At 34.6% G+C, this 23,859-nt stretch overlaps 1 long non-coding RNA gene across 1 annotated transcript; it reads right to left on the bottom strand.

Annotated features, from left to right (window-relative positions):
* Window positions 1–396: 396 nt before the first annotated feature.
* LOC114713807 (uncharacterized) lies at window positions 397–2,655 on the bottom strand. Its single transcript, XR_003737387.1, has 2 exons — window positions 2,172–2,655; window positions 397–1,900 (listed from the first exon to the last, which is right to left on the bottom strand). It is a non-coding gene; the product is annotated as an uncharacterized LOC114713807 (long non-coding RNA).
* Between the last annotated feature and the right edge of the window lie 21,204 nt (window positions 2,656–23,859).

Genomic DNA, 23,859 nt, shown 5'->3' with positions numbered 1-23,859 from the left:
TGTTATAATCCTTATCATGGCTCAAATCAAAAACTACTATTTGATATAGCAAAAACAGAATAACTATGTATGGTGAAAACGCAACCATATGTGCCAACCACATAACACAAAGCCCAAAGAAATTATTATCAAGCCAACTACCCTTATAAACAGTAAAATGAGTCTGAAACCGAAAAGTAAGTCATTTAAGCCGTGGCTTGAAGGGAACAGTATTAAAGGATACATTGATATTCATGCCGGCCATGTACACTTGTGTTGTGTGGGTGGTCAATTGCCAACACATTTAATTCTTCTTCCCTCATATGCATCCACCTTATTCTTAAGAAAATAAATTACAATAGACAAACAACAAGCTACATCCAAGAAAATAAAAACACTGATACAAAATAGGAATCGGTGAAATCTCTTGACGATCTACAAGAAAATGGTTTGTTGTTCACATAACTCACTTTCTGCTGATCAAGTTGACAGCCATCAAAGCTTTAATTCCCAATAAGTGGCTAGTGGCTATGAAAACACATACAATCATAAATGAAATTTGCTTCCATAACTCAAGCTACAATATTTTTTATTAAGTACAAGAAACAAAGAAACTTTAGCATAGTTCTTGCTACATCCCATTTCCATCCCAATATCTGTGTAATTAATGGCTCAATAAACCATTGGCCAATATCTACCCTCCTTGTCTTCCACATCACTTGTGCTAGGTGGTACATCCACTGCTGGTGAGCAATTGAAAAAACCATGCTGCTGCATCATGAACAAAAGTATTATTAGTTTTGTTTTGAAAGATGCTAAATTGTACTTGCATCTCTAAAGTCAGGTGTACTTAAAAATGTTCAAGGCTGGATCAGCTTAATTGGTAACATATGTGAGAGTTGTGTGGAATTTTGATAGAGTGCACTAGCGATTCTTAGGCGAATCATGTCTACAATGGATTGAAAGACCTAGAATATCATAAATAGATATGCATGTCAGAGGTGGGTTTGACAAAAAGATATCCTAGACATTTGTGCATTGGCTCTTCCTGATTAATGGCTTAGACAACCAATCTTTTGCAAACCTGATTTTACTTAAGAATTTCTCAATCATTATCATAGCAGATACTATCTCACAGAAGTAGAATCAAGTAAACTAACCAAAGAACAATATCAGCTTCTTCTAATGAGTGATTTTGCTGAACCCAAGTAGCCAAACCCTTTCCAATATGTTAGTTTTGATTCGAGAACCCTCCTTCAAGATGCATCTCATCAGATTTATAAACTGTGACACAAAGGTTATGCTTCAAGAAAGCCACTCTTCTTAGAAACTTGGCCTCTGAACCAGCTAATGGTAAGTAATTTCAGCTTGGAACTAACTTATAATCTGTTAACTGCCCAGTTCTATTGATCGCCTTTGTGTTCCTTACCTAAACTAGGAAATCACTTTAGCAACTGTAGTTGGAAGCTATTAAAACAATATTTCAAACAAGTCATTAACCATTAATATTCAATCAACTAAATTAACTGAATATGATATATTAAACAAAATTGCTTTGACAATTCAAATCAAGGTCAGAAAGAAGAGGAGGTAGAAGCATTGAGCTATGAACAATTGAACACAAAACTATAAAGTACAAATCACCCTTAACATTATTAGGAATGGTAGGGTATAGAAGCATGCAAGATTTCAGAGATGTCCCATGTCCCCTAATATCAACCATGGATCAAAAAGAGCGTGGACATTAAAAGAATAGAGTAAAGGGGGGGTGGGGGGAAGCAAGTGTGAACACTTTACAATCTAATGACGAGCAAATAACGGGGTACAATCACGCATTGCTTCTAATTCTGATTGAAGCAGCTTCTCCTCGACGTAGAATGCATTGTTATGAATGTTCACTCTCCGACTCTGTAATTAAAAACTGCAATCAACATGCAACATATCAAAGGCATGAGGTTGGCGATGTGTCACATTGTCATTTCATTTTTATTCAGGGAAGTGCAGAAAATCTACAAAAGCTAACCAATGGGGTGGCAGATCAAAGTGTCCTCCAATCCCCACAATAGGCTAGAGTCAAATGGCATCCATACTCGTGATAAAGGGAATATTAGTATTAAATTTCGTTAACACGTTTAATACTTCAAATAAAGAAGACTAAACCCATAAAAAGCTGACAAGTTCGGTCATTCTACCTTCATAATAGAATTGACTGATTCTGTCTCCTGGACTAATTTGATTACATGTGCCAAGTAACCTCCAAGCTGGACTTGCCTTTTCTTTTTTAAAATCAAGCTTAACAAACATCAAGAGAACGGGAAATAGATTGTTGTTGCTTTTCTAAGCTGAATTAAAATTAAACTCTCATAAAATTAGACTCAAAACACATACTCATATAACCAAGTGAATGTTTTTAGACCCAACATCGCAGAACCATTGTCAAAATTGAAGATAAGGAATTTTGAAACTTTATGGCAGAACCACATCTCAAAACCCAGAACAAATATTTAAATTAAAAAAAAAACAAAAATTGAACCCAAAACAATCAACTGACCCTGTTTCAAGAACCAGAAAACAAAATTGAGGCTGGAAAGCAAGATGTGTTCAAAAACCAAAAACAAGAACCAAAAATCCGAGGAAGAGGGAGACTAGTCAGGAGAGAAAATCGAACCAGAGCAATCGTCATTGCCATCCTTCTTGTAGCTCATTCGCTTATCGTCGCCTTCCTTCATTCACTCGTTACCATCATCCTTACCGTCTTTTACCTCACCATCGCCGTAAGAAAGGAAGAGCGAGGCAAGTCGGAGAGTAAATGTGGGCATAGGAAATAAAATAAGGGCATTTTTGTCTTTCAATCAAAATTTCATAATTCCTATTATGACCGAGACGGGAATTATATAAGTTTAAAAACTCAAATCACAATTTTATATATTTCATGTTCTTTTTTGCGATTTTCCTGTGAAATAATTATTTTGTTTGATTTTCATGCCATTACAAAAAAATCAAAGAGAAAAAAATAGAAATGATGTTAGAAACACTTCCTCAAGAGTTTCATTTGAAAGCTCAAAAATACTTCAATTGTTAGTGGCAGTCTCACCCAAGAGGGGGTGAATCGGGTGAGTTATAAAAATTTGCGAATTTAAAACAATAAGCTAACAGAAATAGAGAGTATGAGTAGGAGAGATTTCACCGTAGAAAGTGGACACAGAATTTATACTGGTTCGGTCTGTACCACTTGACTTACGTCCAGTTCTCAGAACACCTCTGAGTATTCCACTATGTTCCAAGATTGATCGGGCTCCTGGTGCCGTAGTACAGTAATTGATACTCTCAATCACTCCCCCTTATTACCCGTAAGGTTACAATCCCACTCAAGAGTCCACACTCTTGAGTTTCACACAAGACGTGATTAATGATAAAAGATACAAACTCTCTTACAGAGTGAATAAATGATAATCACTAAAGCTCGGTGTATGGAAGAACAGAGTATTAAATGTAATAGTAAATGATCAATAGAGGGTAACTCGCGTATTCAATCTGTTCATTTAATGCTTCTTCGTGCCTTTTATATTTGAGGTAGTTTAGTAACCGTTAGACGGAAGAGCTTCTAGCCGTTGAGAGTCCGGTTGAGTGTTTTACTAGTTGCAACGGTTTTCGCCATTAATGCTTCTGACAAGGTAGGTTATAGGCTACTTAGATAACCGTTGGAGAGTCATTGGGTTTTTCTTCGTAATCTGTAATAATACTTTAACTCAATAAGTTTTTCTTTGTAGAGTAAGATTTAAAGCAGAACCAAACAAATGATAAAATAAACATTCATAGTTTACAAGTAAAATCAATCAGTTGTTAAATGTGTTGAGCAATAACTAGACATGCTTGATCGAAGTACTGATTGATTACTGGTTGATCAATCAGGTTATTGATTATTCAGAGTAAGAGCTTTTGAAACAGATAACTAAGTTTATCGATCAAGTGATGGATTAATGATTTATCAATCAAGTGATCGATAAAAGGAAACAGTGATATCATACTGGTATGCAGAGAAAAAGAAGATCAAGATCGCTCTTGATTTTGAATCACTTTAAAAAGATAATTAGTATAAGCATGAAGGCTGAGAAAAGCTTGAATGAAGTAGATAATTGAATTTGAGAATCATCATAACTGATTGAAGTTTAAACAGAAAACATTCCATGATCGAACAAATGATCGAACACTTGTTGATCGATCAGGTTATCGATAAACAATGTGTTATAGAACAAATTTTAAAGCAATAATGATCGAATACTTTATCGATAAAAAGATGATGGATAACTTTATCGATAAATGATGAGTGAAAATATGTTCAGTGAAAAACACAGACTATGTAGGTTAATCGAATAGGTGATCGATTAATGAATGATCGATCAAGTGATCGATAAAGTAGAACACAGAGATTTAATCCTGCAAAGTCAAGGAGCTAATTTATCGATCACGTTATGTGAAAAACAAGGCAAACATGAAGTGCGGTGATCGATCATATTATGGATAATTTGATTATCGATCCGGTGATCGAAGAACCATGATTTAAGAACAATGTACCGATGATCGATCATATGATCAATAATTTGCTAATCGATCAGGTGATCGATAAGCTACTTGGATAAGTACCTGCATGTAGAGAGGGTTATGAAGCAATGTTCGATCACGTTATCGATAAATCACTGATCGATAAAGTGATTGATAAATGGTGGCTAAAGCAAAACATAGAATGAGTAGAGCGCATTACTATTTATCTGTCTTCTCATCGATAATCTGTTTATTGATCATGTGATCGATAAATGCCTATGAGATTTGTATCCCTTTATCTGATTGATGTTCGATCCTCTTGATTATTAATCAAGTGATCGATAATTTACTCCAGACTTTTATATATAACTAAGTTAACAATGATCGATCGATTGATTGATCAACACATTATCTAACAAGTTATCGATTAAAGTTTCTACTAAGTTACTTGATTGTACAGAGATATTATCTATCAGCTTATCGATAAGTCCTTGATCGATCGGATGATCGATCAACATACTGAAACACACATTACTTACTTTGTTATCATCAAAACCTTAATCCCAACATCCCTAAATCAAATTCTTAAAGCCCTAGTCTTCTGATCCTAACTAAAAGCCACGTATGAAGCTCATTTTATAAAATCACAAAGTGACTTGTTTGCTGCACTAAACTTGAGGCAAACAACATAGAGAAGGTGCTCAAAATTCTATGACATTTGTTGCACCGAACATCATAGTAAACGTGTGATAAAGGACAGACAAAAAAGTCTAATTTCAAAAATTCATAGTTACTTCCACATATCTCCAAAAAAATTACAAATTATGAATATTTGGAAAGTTAGATATGTCTACTTTTCATTACAAAAAAAAATTGCTCAAAAATATTAGCTTGATTCTTAAAATTTCCAAAATGACAAGACTACTCAAAAAGTCTAAAGATATAACTTGTCATCATCATTCTTAGTATTTCTAAGCCTCAGATAACTCAACCGAACTACTTAAATAATCCTTTTATTACCCCAAATCATAAGCTAACCAACACTAAGCCTTGGGATCAAATTCTAAGATGTCAAAAGGAAGGTCTGAGACGATTTTGAGTGACTTAGACCCTAAAGTTAAGATATAATGTTATAATTTCTCCCATTGGATATACAAGAGAAGTTTTCTCCTATTGTGTATGCTAATATTATACTACCTCCAGTCCTAATTATAAGAGTTAGTTGACTAATTTGAGGAGATTAAGGAAATAAGTTAAGTTAGTTATTTGTAATAAATAGGTGCTGTCCTTCCTAAAATATCCTTGCTGATCAAGTGTACTGGTTAGAATTACCATTATTAGAAGGACTATCTTGAAAAAAAATGCACAAATATTAGAGACAAAGTGGATCGGGATCTTATATTTAGGACCAAAATAAAAATCAAATGAGGTCTTATATTAAGGATCAGAGGTAGTTGTTGGGAAATTGAAATAGAAAATAGGTAATGGGACGAGCATCCCAATTAATGACTGCCTTTAGTGGCCCATGCAGCAGGACGTGGTGCAACATTCTAACATTCATTTTGTGTCATATCTGTCATTGCATACTTCCTCTTTGTGGAATCCAGTCTCATGGAACTTCTCCCTCATTTCTAGGACTTATCCATTGGATATAGCTCACTTTATCCTTGCTCAGCCTATTTCCATCTTAAATCTTCCTAATCAAATTATCTGGTCTAGCGATAATGTAGGAAAATGGGCCAGTCCACCCTTGGTGGATTGGACCCAAACTCATTTACTTTGGGGTCCTAATGCAAATAAACAAAACATATGGGTCAAGGACTACGATATACTCTTTTTTTTTGTTTAAACTGAGGTGGGAATGGTTATGGGAATGGGATAAGTGGAGGTAGTTAAATTGGAAAACTACTGCATGTATAATTAGTTTTTTTTCCCCTCCCTCTGTTCACTGAAGTTTTTCTTTCTGGCTTTTCCCTCTCTCCCTTGTGCATTTGTTGTGAAGCATAGTCTAACTCCATCACAGTAACCGGACTTCTGTGTGTGGCTATCTAAATTTATTAAACACTCCAGGTATGCCCGAAGCATTACAATGGTATCAGAGCATAGGTTTACTTTCTGTTACTGTCATTCTGTGGCCTGCGTTTGCTTTTCTGTTCCAATGTTTCTTTTTTTTCTCTTTTCGGGTCTGAGTATCCAGAGATTTTTTTCACATATATACTATGCAAATCCTTTCATTTATACTCGAGTATGATTGTTTTCTGACTTATATTTATTAGTAGATATGATAGATTGCTTCTCTGCCTCTATGAAACTCATAATTTGTATGGTTTGTTTTTGAACGGTTAAATTTTTTATTTTTGGGTGTTTTAAAAATGAAGTTTTTAGACTTCAAAAATTATCCCATTACGTAGAGCTCGGAAAAACAAAGAAAACGATATAAAATGCGTGAAAAACAGACACCGGATGGCGGAGATATGGAGGAGAGCTTGACCCATCGTTCCAGCTGGGTCGGGTTGACCCGGCTGGAGGTAGGAGACGGTGAACAGTGATCAAAACAACATCGTTTTGATCACTTTCCCAAAACAAAAAACTAGTCAAAAAAAAAAGGAAAAAAGGGGGAGGGAACCGGTTAGGCCAAATTGGACCAAACCCAACTGGTCCAAATCCTTTTTAAAAAAATGGTTTAGTGGCAAAAAAAAAGGAGGGATAGGATTCAGTTGGGCTAGAATATGGACCCAGCCCAAACAAAAACCAAAAAAAATATAGTGAATTAAAAAAATATGGTTGAAATGCCACGTGACGCGTGTCGCCACGTGGCATACCCCCTTCACACGTGGACACCACCACCTGAGAGGTGGTAGCGTGTGGAGGCCGCCGACTCAGCCCGTGTCGCCGGCAGGGGCTGCATGGCGACACGTGTATTTCACGTGTTGATCGCTTGAGTAGGACTTAATTTTTTTTAATTTTCACAGAATTTATTCTCCTAGGGACGCGTGTAGGCACATGGGGCATCCGTTTGAGGTGCGGTTTGTCTATAAAAATCCCTAAAATCAAGGCCTTCATTTTGATATATAATTTGCTAATTTTTGGGACAATTAAGGATCCATTTGTGAGTATTTTTAGTGCATTTTCTAGTATTTTCATGCGAAAAAAATTCTAGAATATTCAAAATAATTTATATTATTTTGTTTTAGGTGAAAATGAAGTAAGAGGCTCCTAGTAGCGTTGAAAATATCAAATATGGTTCATTGGAATACTCATACATGGATGATGGAGTTCCAGAGTGTGAACCAGAGGATGAGGATCCTGAGGAGGACCCAAAAGAGGTTCCTTAAGAAGACCCAGAGGAGTTAATGGATTCTGGACCTGAGTCGAAATCTTTATTCCCCATTGAACCCCTTTGTGCCGAACCTCACTTGATCTTTAACGATTCACTAGATCTTCCCAATGAAACCGAAGTTGAGGAAGGAGAAGAGGTGAATCAATCCTGTACCCCTGCTTTAGCTATGAGTATAGCTAAAAGAGATACAACCAAACTGACAAACATAAAAGGCATCAATGGCGTGCTCGCTAGTTACATCCATTACATGAATGATAAGAAGAGTACTGAGTTCTACCTTAAAGTCATAATGGAGTACATAAGAGCAATAAGGGTTAGAGGCAGACCTAAAAGCAAACCCATAAGGAAATTTTACTGGATTTGGGCTATAGATTTAGTATCATCCTTTATGACCAAAATGTGCAAACTTAGGAAACTGAGAAAAACAATGCTTGATTACCTTTATGTTCATATCAAATGATGTAATATTTGTATTCACTTTATTAATGTTTGTTATATTAAGTTTTTGGTTTCATGTATTGTAAACAGACTAAGTGTGTTACTTCATTTAATGAAATTACTTAAAATTATTGTTATATGATTATTTTTTTGTATACTTTTTATAAGTGGGAGCTTTTAGGAGATGAGGCTTCTAAGAGTCATAGAATTACTTATATAAAATTCTTGATAGAGCATAATGATTATTGCTTGTATCTGTGTGATGGGAGATACAAACGTATGCTCTTGATCATGGATCTTGCAGTGTTATTATTTTCTGATCAAGAACAATATAAGTACATGACATTGTATACTTCGCTGTGCTATATAACTGAAATGTTCTATGGTACGTCTCTCTTTTAGAGAGAACGTAGAATAATGTGGGATAAATTTGTCACAGAACTGAAAATGGCAACTAAAAACATAATTGTTGAGCTTAATAAAGGGGAAAAGCTTAATGAGGATAACTGGGACATATGGCACCGAAAGATCCAATACATCTTGGAGGAATAAGATACTGTTGAACCTTTAACCACTGTAATGGTTGAATCCAAGGCTGGGAATACGGCCCAACATAGGAGAGACCAAGAGGCTTACCAAGTTTGGAAGAAGAAAAACAGCATAGCAAGAATCACGCTTCTGAGTGCAATGGCTAATGACATAATTTGTGAATTTGAGAGGCACAAAACTGCACAAGCTATGTGGATAGCATTGAAGGATAAGTTTGGTGGTACTTCTACTACTAAACTTAGGAAGTTAACGATAAAGTTTGATACCTACAAACTTAAGCCAACAATCTTATAAAGCAACATCTGAGAGAGATGGCCAACATAATCAGGGAACTAAAGGAAGCTGGACATGTTTTGTCTGATGAGCAGCAAGTGCAGGCTATTATCATATCGCTCCCTGCTAGTTGAGAGCATATGAAGGTTAATCTAACTCATAATGAAAACATTGTTACTTTTAACGATGTAGCCAAGCACTTAGAGCTAGAGGATGAATGCTTGGAGGCTTACAAGACCTCTGGACAAGCTTATTACCCTGAGTACACTAGCACTTCCCAATTAAGGCCCAATTCCAAGAAGGGTAAGAAGTTCCAAAAGAAAGGGAAGAAGGGTGCTCCTTAACCCAAAAAGGGAAAGAAGCAATTCAAGAAGAAGGGAAAGAAAGGTGGGAAGGAGAAGCTAGACCTAAAGAAGGTCAAATGCTTCACCTGCCAGAGAATAGGCCATTTCGCATGTGACTGTTCAAAACAAGTTGAGAGCGAAAAGGTATTAGTGGATTATATGAATTCACATGTTTCATATGCTTCTACTATTGTTTTTCTAATAGAACCTGTTTCTTCTTCTTGGATTATAAACTCAAGCTCCACAGACCACGTAACCAGGGATCGAGGATCTTTTATCGAGTACCGTTGACTGTTGTATCAAAGCAAGTGGCTTTACGTTGGGAACAACACAAGGATTAAGGTTAAAGGTTTGGGCACCTGCAAATTTACTTTGCATGGTAGGAAGACCTTGATACTTCATGATGTACTTTACGCTCCCAACATCCGGTGAAACTTGGTCTCTGTTTTATGTCTTTTAGAGTTTGGGTTTGATGTAAACTTTCATGGTAAAGTTGCAGACATTTTAAGCAACTCAGTCCTTTATAGTTCAACTTTCTTATTTAAAAAGTTCTTTGTTTTGGATATTGTTGGTGATTTTAATCATAATGAATGCTTTGCTGTTTCTTCGAGTAATGTTGACATAAACACCTGGCATGCTAGACTAGGACATATTAATCAAAATAGAATGATTAAATTAGCCAAAGAAGGGTTGTTAGGTGCCATTCCGAATATTGAAATGTCCCTATGTGAAAATTATCTAGCTGGTAAGGTAATAAGAAAACCTTTCGGTAAGGGAACAAGAGCTGAAAATCCATTGCACTTAATTCATTTCGACATATGCGGTCCAATGAGTGTGAGGGCGAGACATGGAGCTTGGTATTTTATTACCTTTATTGACGATTTTTCACGATATGGTCATGTCTATTTGATCTCGCATAAGTTTGAAGCTCTTGAGTGCTTCAGACAATACATAAACGAAGTAGAGAATCAAATGGACAGTAAAATTAAGGCATTTCACACTGATCAAGGTCATGAATATTTATCTGAACAGTTCAAACAACTCTGTGAAGAGAAAGGGATAATTAGACAACTAACTATCCCTAGCACTCCACAATAGAATGGAGTTGCCGAAAGAAGAAACATAACTCTTCTAGACATGGTTAGGTCTATGATGGCTTAAGCAAACCTGCCAATTTCATATTAGGGTGATGCTTTATTAACAGCAACCTTCATACTTAACCGTGTGCCCTTAAAATCAATCGCTTCCACACCCTACCAGTTATAGACAAAACACAAACTGAATTTGAGCATCCCAAGACCTTGGGGGTCAGCAGCGTATATCTATAATGGTTCCCATAAGTATGGGAAATTGGGTCCTAGAGGAAAGAAATGTATCTTCATAAGGTATTTTGAACAATCAAAGGGATACGTTTTCATAGGTGAAAACGAAGATGGAACAGTGACTGAAATAGAATCAAGAGATGCAACATTCATTGAGACCGAATTTCCTAATAGAGGAGATGTTGATCGCACTTTTTCTCTTTATGAGACACAGGAACAAGACAGTGCGGAACAAATTAACAAACTAGAATTGTCTAGGTGTGTCAATATGAGTTGGAGCTAAGAAAGGTCAACATCAAGACCTGAACAAAGAAAGAAAGAAAAGCAAATAGCTCCAGTCAGAAGGAGTAACAGGGAATGTATTCCCAAAAGACATTTTCAAATTGAAGGCGAATCTTTCTTAGTTACTCCAGGAGGGGATGATGAGCCCCGTTTTGTACGAGAAGCCTAGTCAAGTCCTGCCAAGGAGGAATGGATGAAAGTAATGGAAGAAGAAATGGACTCAATAAAAAAGAACCAAGTTTGGGTGTTAGTTGATCTTCCAAAAGAGTGTAAAGCCATTGGGAACAAGTGGGTTCTCAAGATTAAAAGAAAAGTGGATGGATCAATTGAGAAACTAGTGAAGGATGATGTGAAGGAAGATGGAAAGAAGGAGAAAAGAGATAGGAAAGATGAGGGGGAAAAGTGCAAAAGAGAGAGAAAATTTGAGTGAGGTGTATTGAAAAAGAGGAGAGAGAAAATAGTTGTAGCAGAATTATTTTGTGAAATGTGTTCCCTTAAAAAACATCGACATAACCTAGCAAGTAGGCCTACAATTGATTGAGTTGGTGCATTTTTTATTTGGAGAGTGTTCAAGTGACATGGCACTTCTAGAGTATCAAAGGATTTCTCTACAGAGACTAACATATGAAATTGACAACAACGTTGTCTCGTTAAAGGACATTTAAAAGCGAAAGTAAATTAATCAAGGGTTAAGGTGCAATTTTAATCCTAAATTTGAACCTTAATTCAATAAATCAAATACAATGGGCGACTAATGACAAAATTGGCTTTTCTTCCCAAATAAAATATAATTATTTTTGGGTTAAGGTGCAATTTTAACAACAAAGTTTACCCTAAGGAGCACCGGGCACCATAAAATTTATTTGGGTGCAAAAATATACATGAAGTTGTCAAAAGGGAGCATCTGGCACCATGCCGTTAATGTCCGTCAGTTTACCGTTAGAGGGCCCCAGAAAGTCAGTTTTAAGGTGCATTTTTAACAACAAAGTTTGCATCAAGGGGCATTAGGCACCATGAAATTTACTTGGGTGTAAAAATATACATAAACTTTGTAAAAGGAAAAAAATGACAAAATTCTTCAACTTCCATAAACATCCATTAATTTTATTCTTTTCGGTCTCACCAAATGCTATATTTTCTCTCTATAAATTTCCACTTCCAAGCCGATCCATCTTTCTCTCATCATAGTCAACACACACTCTCTCTGTCATGTCATTTTCTGAGCCTCCAAGCCTTTTATATGTATTTAAGCAAAACACATCTTTCCCTTCTAGGATATAAGGTTCATTACTTGCACCCGAGTACTACCTCCAGTCCTTAATATAGGATACAATGGACTAATTTGAGGAGATTAAAATAAATAAATAAATTGCTTTAAATATTATATTATTTATTTATTTGACGCAATAGCATATAGTACATGATCTCTCTAAAATATTTATATGCATCATTAAATTATATATTAGTTTACAAGTGAAGAAAATTAATTTGGAGAAAAAACAATAAATATAATATTTTAAAGTAATTTATTTATTTATTTTTAATCTCCTCAAATTAGTCCATTGCATCCTATATTAAGGACTAGAGGTAATACTGGGATGCAAGCAATAAACCTCATATCCTAGAAGGGAAAGATGTGTTTTGCTTAAATACATATAAAAGGCTTAGAGGCTAAGAAAACGACATGACAGAAAGAGTATATGTGTTGACTATGATGAGAGAAAGATGGATCGACTTTGAAGTGAAAATTGATGGAGAGAAAATATAGCATTTGGTGAGACCTAAAAGAATAAAATTAATGGACGTTTATGAAAGTTGAAGAATTTTGTTACTTTTTTTTCTTTTACAAAGTTCATGTATATTTTTACACCCAAGTAAATTTCATGGTGCCTAATGCCCCTTGATGCAAACTTTGTTGTTAAAAATGCACCTTAAAACTGACTTTCTGGGCCCCTTTAACGGTAAACTGACGGACGTTAACGGCATGGTGCCAGATGCTCCCTTTTGACAACTTCATGTAATTTTTGCACCTCAATAAACTTTATGGTGCCTAGTGCCCCTTAGGGTAAAACTTTGTTGTTAAAATTGCACCTTAACCCATTATTTTTTTTATACAAATAATAATAATAATTCTCCATGTTCAAATTTGAGAAAAGGAAATTCAAGCTTAACACGAAAACTTGCACTTCTTTCCTATCAATTTCATTATCTACCTCCTCCATGGTATTTATTAGTCCCTCTTAACATATTTTACCAAGACTAGAAAAGCACCACAAATATCAAATCTTTTCAATGATAAGGATTGTATGGAGTCAATAAAAATATAAAATAGAAATGAGCTATAAAAATAATAGAGACAACGTCACTATGAGTGAGAGCAAATGACCACGGCACAAAGTGAAATATTTTACTATCTTCAAAAGTGAATATAATATTCAAGTGCTTTAATATCAAGCTCAAAACTCAACTATATAATGACAACAAATCCCACCTCAACCTCAAAAATCACCAAAAGGATTATATATATATAATAGAAAAGAAATAGGGCTATAGGTGAAAGATACAATCTTCTTGTGTTTGAGATCACCAAACTTCAATAAGATCACAAATAAAAAGGAATGGACACCATAGATCTCTCATCCAAAATTTTAGCCAAAGCAGAAATCAAATCACCACTCAACTGCCAACTCACATAAACTACAGTATATAAGATATGCTCTAAAATCCACACCTAATATAGGGAAGGTAGGAAGATCCAATCAACAATCCCATGGTTCAGATTTAAGACCTATATGTTTCAAACAATTGTACAAAATTTTAGGTCAATTGATCGTCATATGAACGTCGACTTGATTAAAATCACTTAGACAAAGCTGGAGTGGACGTTAATCTCTGTTCAAATAAATTTTGGGAAATCTAAAGGATTCTAATGGATGATTGGACCATCCAAAACAAAGTTCAATATGTCTAGAATGTCCACAAAACAATTTTCTTTTTGATAAAAGGCAAAATGATATATATTGAAAGATAATTCACATAAAACAGAAATATAAAGGAAAAAATTGCAAGTAGAATGACAAAATAAAGTTTCTATCCCCAGTATAATAAAGTGAAACTTTCTGAAAATTTTGAAGAAGGTGCTAGATATTTGCATCACAAGAGCGTCTTGAGGAGTTGTGAATTAATGAGATTAATTAGATGCTTCTAGAAACATATAATATTTAAAGGGGAGAATTACTGTAGAGTCCCACAGAAAACATTTAACTACTAAAAAGTCATATGAAATAGCAAAATAACTCTGAAGTCCCTAGGGACCTAAGTGTGAATAATTTGAAATGATCAATTACGAATTTGCCCTTAATGACTAAAGAAAAAAAATTCACCCATCTGTTTGAATCCCACCCTTCTCATTTAGCCCTGATCTCCTACTCTATCGGCCCTGATCTCATACTCCGTCGGCATCCTACAACATGACGTCTCCATTGTTCTCACCAAGAGTCGCAGTCATCTTGGTCCACTCATGACAATCAAGGTCTTCCTCAAGAAGTTGTTCTCAAGGCCATTTCAAGTTTTTTATTTTATTTTTTTTGCTTGCAATTATTTAATTTATCAGATAGCAATTGATGCTCTGTTTCTGATGAAAATGGATGAAAATGACAGGTTTTTATTGTCATAACCCCTGTAATGCGATAGTTAAATGTCTTGTTAATGGATACATCGAAGGTTGTTAATGTAACTGTATGACTTGTCATTAACAAGTGATTGTGACATGTTGATATGAAGGATGACAATTTCAAGTAGGAAGCATTTATTCTATTACCTCCATATAGGGGGACAATTTATTAATGGTGTAGAAGGTGAAATGCAATATGTTAGAGGTGGTATAGAACAAGAATGATAAAGGGTTGGGAGAAGTTAACAAAAAAAGAGAAAGAATAATATGGTGAAAGGGTTAAAGAAATTAGAGTCCCACCAAAAAGGAAGAATCATATTGTTCCCTTCCACACATTGTGTGCTCTAGGATAATTTATGGAAGTTTGCAAGCACTTAAAGAAAAGTGAAGATAAGATGCAAAGGTTGAAAAGAATTAGTTTTGATAAATTGTCAATTAATGCTTGCTGATTACTTGTCATTCACTACTGTTAAGATTGTTAATGCCTGCTAATTACTTGTCATTCACTACTGTCAAGGTTGTTAATGCTTAATGATTATTTGTCACTCACTACTGTCAAAATTTTTAATGCGCCTACTGATTACTTGTCATTCACTACCGTCAAGGTTGTTAATGCCTGCTGATTACTTGTCATTCACTACTGTCAAACTTGTTCCTTTTTTTGTTTCTTTTTTGTAGAGAGATTGTTTCTACCAAGTTCTTCATACAGTGAAGCCAGCACTATTTGACAAAAAGGACAAAATTGACAAGAAAGTCATATGGGCAAAAGTACATGTGCAATCTAACATGTGAGTATGGTGATGATAGCTACACAATGCCTAAGTACTTCGCCCAAGAAACCCATGACGTGAAGGTTGGATGCTTGTGGTGGCTTGTAACTCATCAAAACAAGCTGCATGGTGATCAAGTGCTATCTTTGCTATAAGGAAACTCCTAAAGCAAGAGGAAGGAATACACAACTAGCATATATTGCATTTAGTTTTTTTATTTGACAGCATAATGATAGCTGAATGTAAAGTACACATTTAGTTTTTTTATTTGACAGCATAATAGCAGCTGAATGTAAAGTTCAGAGTTTTTTTTATTTGACAATATAATGACAGCTGAATGTTAATTTATGTTAATGTGTATTGACATCGTTACTAGTTATGAAGTTTTTTTAATGGCATTCATATGTTTTGATAACCACGAAATTCTTTATTTCAAACCTGGATTATGTTCAGAAATGAAGACTTAATAAAACTGGATAAATAAATGTTAACCATAATGACATGATAGGTATATATCAGTCCTCTCTGCCAGATCCATTTATAACTTCAACAGCGGCTTTTGACAACCTGAGGAGAAGTGGTTAACAACCTCGGCAGTGTCCTTAACAACTCACTCTATTAGATATCACAACTTCTAAAAAAGATTGTATTATCAGCACATATAATGACTTTAACAATATAATAGGAAGCATTTTGAAGTCATTAATAGCTTTAAATAAACCCAATAGGATTACAACAAATTTTATTACAGAGATTCATTTACAACCTCAACGGCGGCTGTTGACAACCCAAGGAGATGTGATTGACAACCTCGCAGTGCCCCTGACAACTCATTATGCGAGATACCACAGCTTCTAAAAAAATTATATTATCGGCACATATAACGACCTTAACAATATAATGGAAAGCATTTTGAAGTCATTAACAGCTTTAAGTGAACCCAATAGGATTACAGCATATTTTTATTACAGAGATTCATTTACAACCTCAATGGCGGTTGTTGACAACCCGAGGAGATGATATTAACAACCTCGACAGCGTCCTTGACAACTCACTTTATGGGATATCACAAATTCTACAAAAATTAAATTATAACTAAATCATATCATATTACAACTTGAACACTAAAATCATGTGTTAAGAAATCATTAAACAAGGCAAGTATGAGAAATTGTCACTTTATATCAGTAACTTAATTTAGACTATCAATAACAACCTCCACGATGTCTGATAACAAGTTCATGACAACCTATTGACAAGTATAGCAAAATGGAGTTATGATATTATATCAGATTATAACCAGATGTCATTTGCCACTTTATATATATGTACAATGTAACTACACCAAATTTACAAGGTCCACAAATGTACACTCATCAAAGGTTACTGTAAATTTTATAACCATTCTATTACTTTCTTTTCCCACAATTGATGCTACCATTGTTCTAAATTCTTCATATGATGTGCCTTCCTTTATCATTCTTGTTCTCACAACACCTCCAACATATTGCTTTCACCTTCTACACCATTAATAAATTGTTCCCCTATATAGAGGTAACAAAATAAATGCTTCCCACTTGAAATTATCATCATTCATATCAACCTATCACAATCACTTGTTAATGACAAGTCATACAGTTACATTAACAACCTTCGATATACCCATTAACAAGACATTTAACTATCACATTACAGGAGTTATGACAGTAAAAACCTGTCATTTTCATCCATTTTCATCAGAAACAGAGCATCAATTGCTATCTGATAAATTAAATAATTGCAAGCAAAAACAATAAAATAAAAAATTTGAAATGGCCTTGAGAACAGCTTCTTGAGGAAGACCTTGATTGTCATGAGTGGACCAAGACGATCACGACTCTTGGTGAGAACAGTGGAGAGGTCATGTTGCAGGATGCCAATGGAGTAGGAGATCAGGGCTAACAGAGTAGGAGATGAGGGCTGAAGGAGAAGGGTGGGATTCAAAAAGATGGGTGAATTTTTTTCTTTAGTCATTAAGGGTAAATTCATAATTGATCATTTCAAATTATTCACACTTAGGTCCTTAGGGACTTCAGAGTTGTTTTGCTATTTCATGGGACCTTTTAGTAGTAAAATGTTTTCTGTGGGACTCTACAGTAATTTTCCCTATTTAAAGCTGCCATCTTTGCCTGAAATTGTGTCATATGGGTTCTTAACCAAGTTAACGTGCTCATGAGACATTGATGGTTGAAAGAGCTTCCTTCCACATATTTCTTTTTGAAAAAGAAGCCATGGATAGCCTTGCTCTCATGCAAAATTAGAATGTCTGGTTGGACCTCTTTCTTTCTCTTTTCTTTCTTTAAAATCAAAGCTTAGCCTTCTAAGTGATTAGGGATTGACTGTATTGGAGAGCTCTGTTAGTATTTTATCATATCCTGTTAATTTTAACCTTGAAAATAAGGAATATAAAATAGACAAAGGGTCAAGCAGGGTAGTAGATAGATAGACAGTAAAACTTTTGAACTAAAACCAGACCAGGGACTGGACTGTCATTTTCAAAATATTTGGTCAAAATTGAACAGAGTAGGAAAGTGTATCCGAAATTCTAAAAAATTCTCAGAAAATCATGAAAAAAATAGAATAAAGAGTATAAAATAGTATTTGAGCCTGAAAGATAAAAATAACAAAAAAAATTTATTTTAGATTTTTTGTATTTTCCTGGCATGAATATTGGTTGATATATTTTGAAATCACATGCAACATGCCTTGCTTGATTGGCATTGTAATTATAGTTCTTTGCTACTGAGATTTTCATGAAATCTTACTCTGCTTTATGCTCAAATTGACACCATTAAGGGCTACAATTGTTCAAGGAAAAAGCAAGAAAGTGGCCCTGGCTTGAGGAATGATTTCATGTGATTATGTGAAATTTTGTGAACATTATGTTACAATGTTGTAATGGTTATAACTTTGATGATTTGATGGCTATTTGGAGGTAAGTAACATAAGTAGAGAATGTTTTTTTAAATGATGTGAATTATGGTGGAAGCATGTTTTGAATTACTATGGTGGAATTATAACAACTTGACCTTCTAAAAGGGTGAATTTGACCTAAAATGGACCAATGTTTGACTTCATGTAATTCTGAGCAAATAAAGGAATTGGATCATGAAATTTGGTAGATAAATAGATCTAATTTTTTAGCTTTAAAATGAGTAGTAATTCATTAAAAGTGGAGTTTTGTACAAAAAGTTATGCCTATCTAAAGTTAGGCATCAATTTTGAAAAATTAGAAAATTGACCATATAAATAATGCAAATTGACATGAAAAGTGGGAACATATGAGTTGAATTCACAACCTGGAAGCATTTTTTTTCCTTAAAGATCTCTCTGTAAGCTTCAAGTAAAACTTAGAACTACCTCATTGTGATTTTTCTAGGATCAGTTATGATTTTTTAAAATTGAACCAATTTTTAGGGTTACCATGAATAGTAACCGAAGAAAGTTTATTTTAAAATTAAAAAATTTTCAACTTAAAGACTTATTAAGTGATTCCAATTGCTTCTACTTGATGTGAAAATGGGTGGTAAATTAAGGTGTTACATGTTTCACCTTACATTGGTTTTTTTGATTCTTTTTTAAAAGCCAAGCTCATGTATTCCTCATATCCTTGAAGTTCCTTCACAAACTTTCCTAGAGAGTCTACCCTACCTTCATGTAATGCTAAGTTCCTTTTCCTCCATATGACATTAAGGAAAATTGTAATATTTTTCACTAAATAACCTAACACATCAAAACTTAGATGTTGCAAATTAGAGTTTAAACGTCTCAGAAAATCCTCAAAATTCACAAAGTCCATATTTATTGACAAATATTCGCACCTAATAGATCTTGTGTAAGGGCAACTCAAGAATATATGTTCCAAATATTTAACACAATTACATCCAAATACACACGGTATGTTTGATTTTAAATGATGCTGTCGCAGGATATCACAAGTAGGCAAGGATTTGTTAAAAAGCTTCCAAGTGAACAGGAGAAATTTCATAGGAAGAGAATTGACCATAAGAATTTCCAAAAGCAATCCCCATTGCCAACAATTTGCAAAGAATCCAACAGAAGGATTTTAAAACCATATTTACCCATGTAGGAGCTTGAGAGATGCAACTTTCATTGTAGAGAATCAGAAGGCTACGTGAAGGATATTGGAGTTGAGAGGATAAGGGTACTGATGTCTCTCTTATATAAAGTGATGATAAGTGGCTTGTTCCATTGGTGTGTATTCCAAATAAATTGGTTATGTAGTATAAGATCTTTAACTTTAAGCATATTAAATGCCAAAGTCGATCTCAAATGCATAGGCCAATTGTGGTGGTTGAGAGGAATTTCAAAATTGAAGCCAACATTCCACTTGGGATTATCGATAATAAGAGAGGAGGCATCTAAAGCTCCCTTCTAGATCCAAGATGTATTGTAAGGACTCCTAAGCAACTGTGTTTGGTAAAGAACTACATATTTAACTTTCAAGGTATAAGCTAACAAAGATGGAGGTTCTATATTGAGAATGTGCCAAACTTGTTTAGCAAGTAGTGATTGATTAATACTTATTTTTTAAATGAATAATGTTCCTTTCTCCAACTAATCCCCAGAAGAAGTTGATGCACAAGCTATCCACCTTGCCACATATGTGTTGAGGGAGTTTAATATAGGACAAAACATATAGATTGGCAACTGAAAGGAAAGACTTGATTAAAGAGAGGCATGAAGCTTGAGATAAAAGTTTTGACCTCCAAGATGCAGTTCTTTTCTTAATTACATCAACTACTTGATTATAAATCACAGACTTGTTTTGTCCTGGATCAACCCAAGTACCTAAATATTTGCCTAGCCTTGTTGTAAACGAAATACCCAGTTGCTATGAAAAATCTTTTTTTTTTAAAGATGGGTGATATTCGGACTAAATACTAGGGTGGATTTTGACTTATTAATTTCTTGTCCTGACCAAATGCAAAAGGTTTCCAGAGCATATTTGACAACCATCACATTTTGGTGAGTCTCTTTAAAGGAAAAAAAGAGAATCATCCACACAGAATAGTTGTGAGATTGGCAAGGTATTGTTGCTGATTTGTACTCCTTTCCATTGGTTTGCTTCTTTTATTTGTAACACCAAACAGGACAACACAATGGCTGAAAGAATATAGGAGTAAGGGGATATAAGATCTCCTTGCCTGAGACCTCTCCTTAGAAAAATAGCCTCAGTTAGCTGCCCATTGATCACAATATGATATTGAATTGTAGATATACATTGATAAATGAGATTTCACCATTTATGTGGGAAATTCATCCATTGCATTATGGCTTAATGAAGTTCCAACAGAGACAATCAAAAGCTTTGGAGAAGTCGACTTTAAGGGCACCTAGCTTTATCCTGCCCTGTCTTGTATTGTGGATTTGATTCATGAGTTCTGTTGCAAGTAGTATGTTATCTAAAGTGAGTCTGCCTTTTAAGAACACACTTTGGAAAGGTGCAATACAAGACCAAAGGACTTCCTTGAGCTGATCACATAGGATCTTAATGATCTTGTATGAAACATTACAAAGACTAAAGGGCCAAAAATCCTTAAGGGTCTGAGGTGAGTCAGTCTTGGGTATTAGGACAATATTGGTATTGTTTAAAGATTTCAATAGATGCTTAGAGTTTCAAAAAGAAAGAACCATCTTATGAACATCTTGGCTGACCAAATTCCAATTCTTCTAGAAAATTCTGCATGATATCCTTTTGGGCCTAGAGCACTCCCTTTGGTAGGTCAAAGACTGCTACTCAAATTTCTTCTAATGTGATAGGCGGAAGGAGTAAGTCACTTCGTGAGAAGAGATGGTAGGAACCTCTATAGCATTGAGGAGAGAATATAACTATTTTATCGACAAAAGCTCTTCTTTGCCAAAAGTTTCATTGAAATGCTGATAAGTTAAATTGGCAACCTTCTAAAGATCATTCATACATGAGCCATCAGATTTTTTAAGGCATGAACGATATTTTTTGTTTTCCTTCTACTAGTAACAACATAGAATATTTAGTGTTTCTCTCTCCTTCAAGATACCATTTTAGTTTAGCTCTTTGGGCCCAAAAACTCGACTCACAATCATAGAGGAATTCCAGATAATATTTGAGCAAAGAAATGTCCATTAGTAAATCTTCATTGGCTTATAGGATCACAGTTGGATAGAAAGCCTACTGAGACTTTTTTGTTGTTCTAGAGATTTGTGCAGCAAGATTACCAATGTTATATTGACTCCTATTTGAAAGAATAAAGAGGGTTCTTTGTAACTTATATGTTAATGCAAAGCTAGGAGAGCCACAATCTTGTTACGTCCAACATTCCTAGATCAGAGAATTACAACCAGGGAAATTAAACCCATAAGACTTAAATCTTTTGAAAGCTACTTGGACTATGATCTGAAGCTACAATGGGAAACGTGAGAACTGGGGATGAAGGAAAAAATTTCATCCACTTATAGTTGCAAAAAGCCATGTCAATGCGCTCCATGATATTATACAGTCCTTTCTTGTTATTCAACCAGTAAATTGAAGACCTTGTTGAACTAAGTTGATCAATCTAGAACTATGAATGCAGCTGAGAAAATCTTGGTACCTACTACTTGAAAGCATACCATCTAACTTATCATCCTTATGTAAAACATAATTGAAATGTCCTGTTAACAACCAAGAGCAACACATGTTCTTTATAGTAGCCTTAATCCAATTCCATAATATATAACAAAAGTTATGTTGGGGAGGGCCATACACAAAAGTCAAATAGGAGGAAGGGATTATTTCATTGCCTTTCACAGTACAATGACAAAAGTAGGGAGAAATATCAAGAACTTTAACCTTAAATCACGATTTCCAACCCACAAGAGTACCATCCCCTTTATTTATAGGATCAAAGCTAGCAAAATTTATAAAATGTAATCAGCTAAAGGTTTAAAAGCCATCAAAACAGAGATTTTAGTCTCTAAAATATAGATGAAATTAGGAAAGTGAGTCAAAGTCAACTACTTGCTTTACTGAACCGCCGTGGTTTTCCTATCACCCTAAAAGGTCTAGCTGAGTACCCTCATGGTAGCTATAAAAGCTTTCCTAAGGCTACTTCCATAGCCTTTTTAGAGACAAATGAAGTTTGGATGGACTTGATCCTCTTGATTGCAGCATCTATAGTGAGAAATAAGTCAAGCTGTTGTTTCTTCTTACTAGCACTCTTAAGGAAGTGCCCTGTATCGCATTCCACTAATTGTAACCTTGAGAGTATGGTTAATAAATTAGACAGAGGGCCAAGTAGTAAAGTAGATTCATAGCCGGAACAGATTTGACCCTTGATCGGATTGGCATTTTTGAAACTATTAGTCCAGGAAGGGCAAAATGGGAAAGTTGGATAAAAATTCCAAAACAATCCCAAAAAATCATAGAAAAATAAAATAGGGAGTTTAGAACCATATTTGAGGCCCTGGAGACAAGAATAGTATGAAAATGATTTATCATAGAATTTTCTGTAAACTGAGTTTTTTCCAATTAAATAGTGAAAAATTGGGCGAAATTAATTATTTAAAATATGTAGAGGCCTCAATAATTTTGGAAAAAATATGAGAAAATTATTTGAGGATTTATGTGAGATTATAAAATTATTTCAAGTCTCTAAAAGTGAAATAATTAATTTTAGAATAATTATTACTGAAATCTTATTGGTAAAATCTGATTTTGGAGAAAATTCAATATAGGTAGTTAGAGGATGAAATAAATTCTAGAAAAATTTAGAGGACCTTCTTATATTAAAAGAATATTTTAGATGGGAAGAAATGAATTTTTGGATTTCTAAAAATATTATTAAAAATTAGATAAGAATTTTAGCTGATACGACAAAATCGGATTAAGAAATATTAGGAATTGAGAGGTTAAATTTCTTCCTTCTTTCTCTAGCCCATTAGGCACGAATTTGGGCTAGGAAAGCTCAGAAATTTTATGGCCCTAGTGGCTCATGTGATTAAGGAATAAAATAATAGAAATTGAGCATATGATTAGCCAAAGCAGATGATTACTTGAGGATGCTTGGCTTGCTTCAATTTTTTGTAGCATATGAAGGTAGACACATGACCTTTTTAACTCAGATTTTTTTGGGACACATGGAGCTTTAGGAGGCCAAAATTATGCCTATATATACCCCCTCCAAGCCTTCAATTTTGGTCATTTCGGTAACTTAACGGGGGAAGGTTTTGCTATAGAAAACTAATCTTAAAGAGGGAGGAACATGCTGAAATCATCAAGAATTTATCAAGCAAAGATCAAGGATTAATCAAGGTATGAAGAGTTCCA

The sequence above is a fragment of the Neltuma alba genome, unplaced genomic scaffold (genome assembly GCF_004799145.2).
Source record: "Neltuma alba isolate B1F8T4 unplaced genomic scaffold, ASM479914v2 tig00011472_pilon, whole genome shotgun sequence".
In the NCBI taxonomy this organism is placed as follows: domain Eukaryota; kingdom Viridiplantae; phylum Streptophyta; class Magnoliopsida; order Fabales; family Fabaceae; genus Neltuma; species Neltuma alba.
Note: the sequence above shows the minus strand (reverse complement) of the source record. Positions and strands in the feature narration are given on the sequence as shown.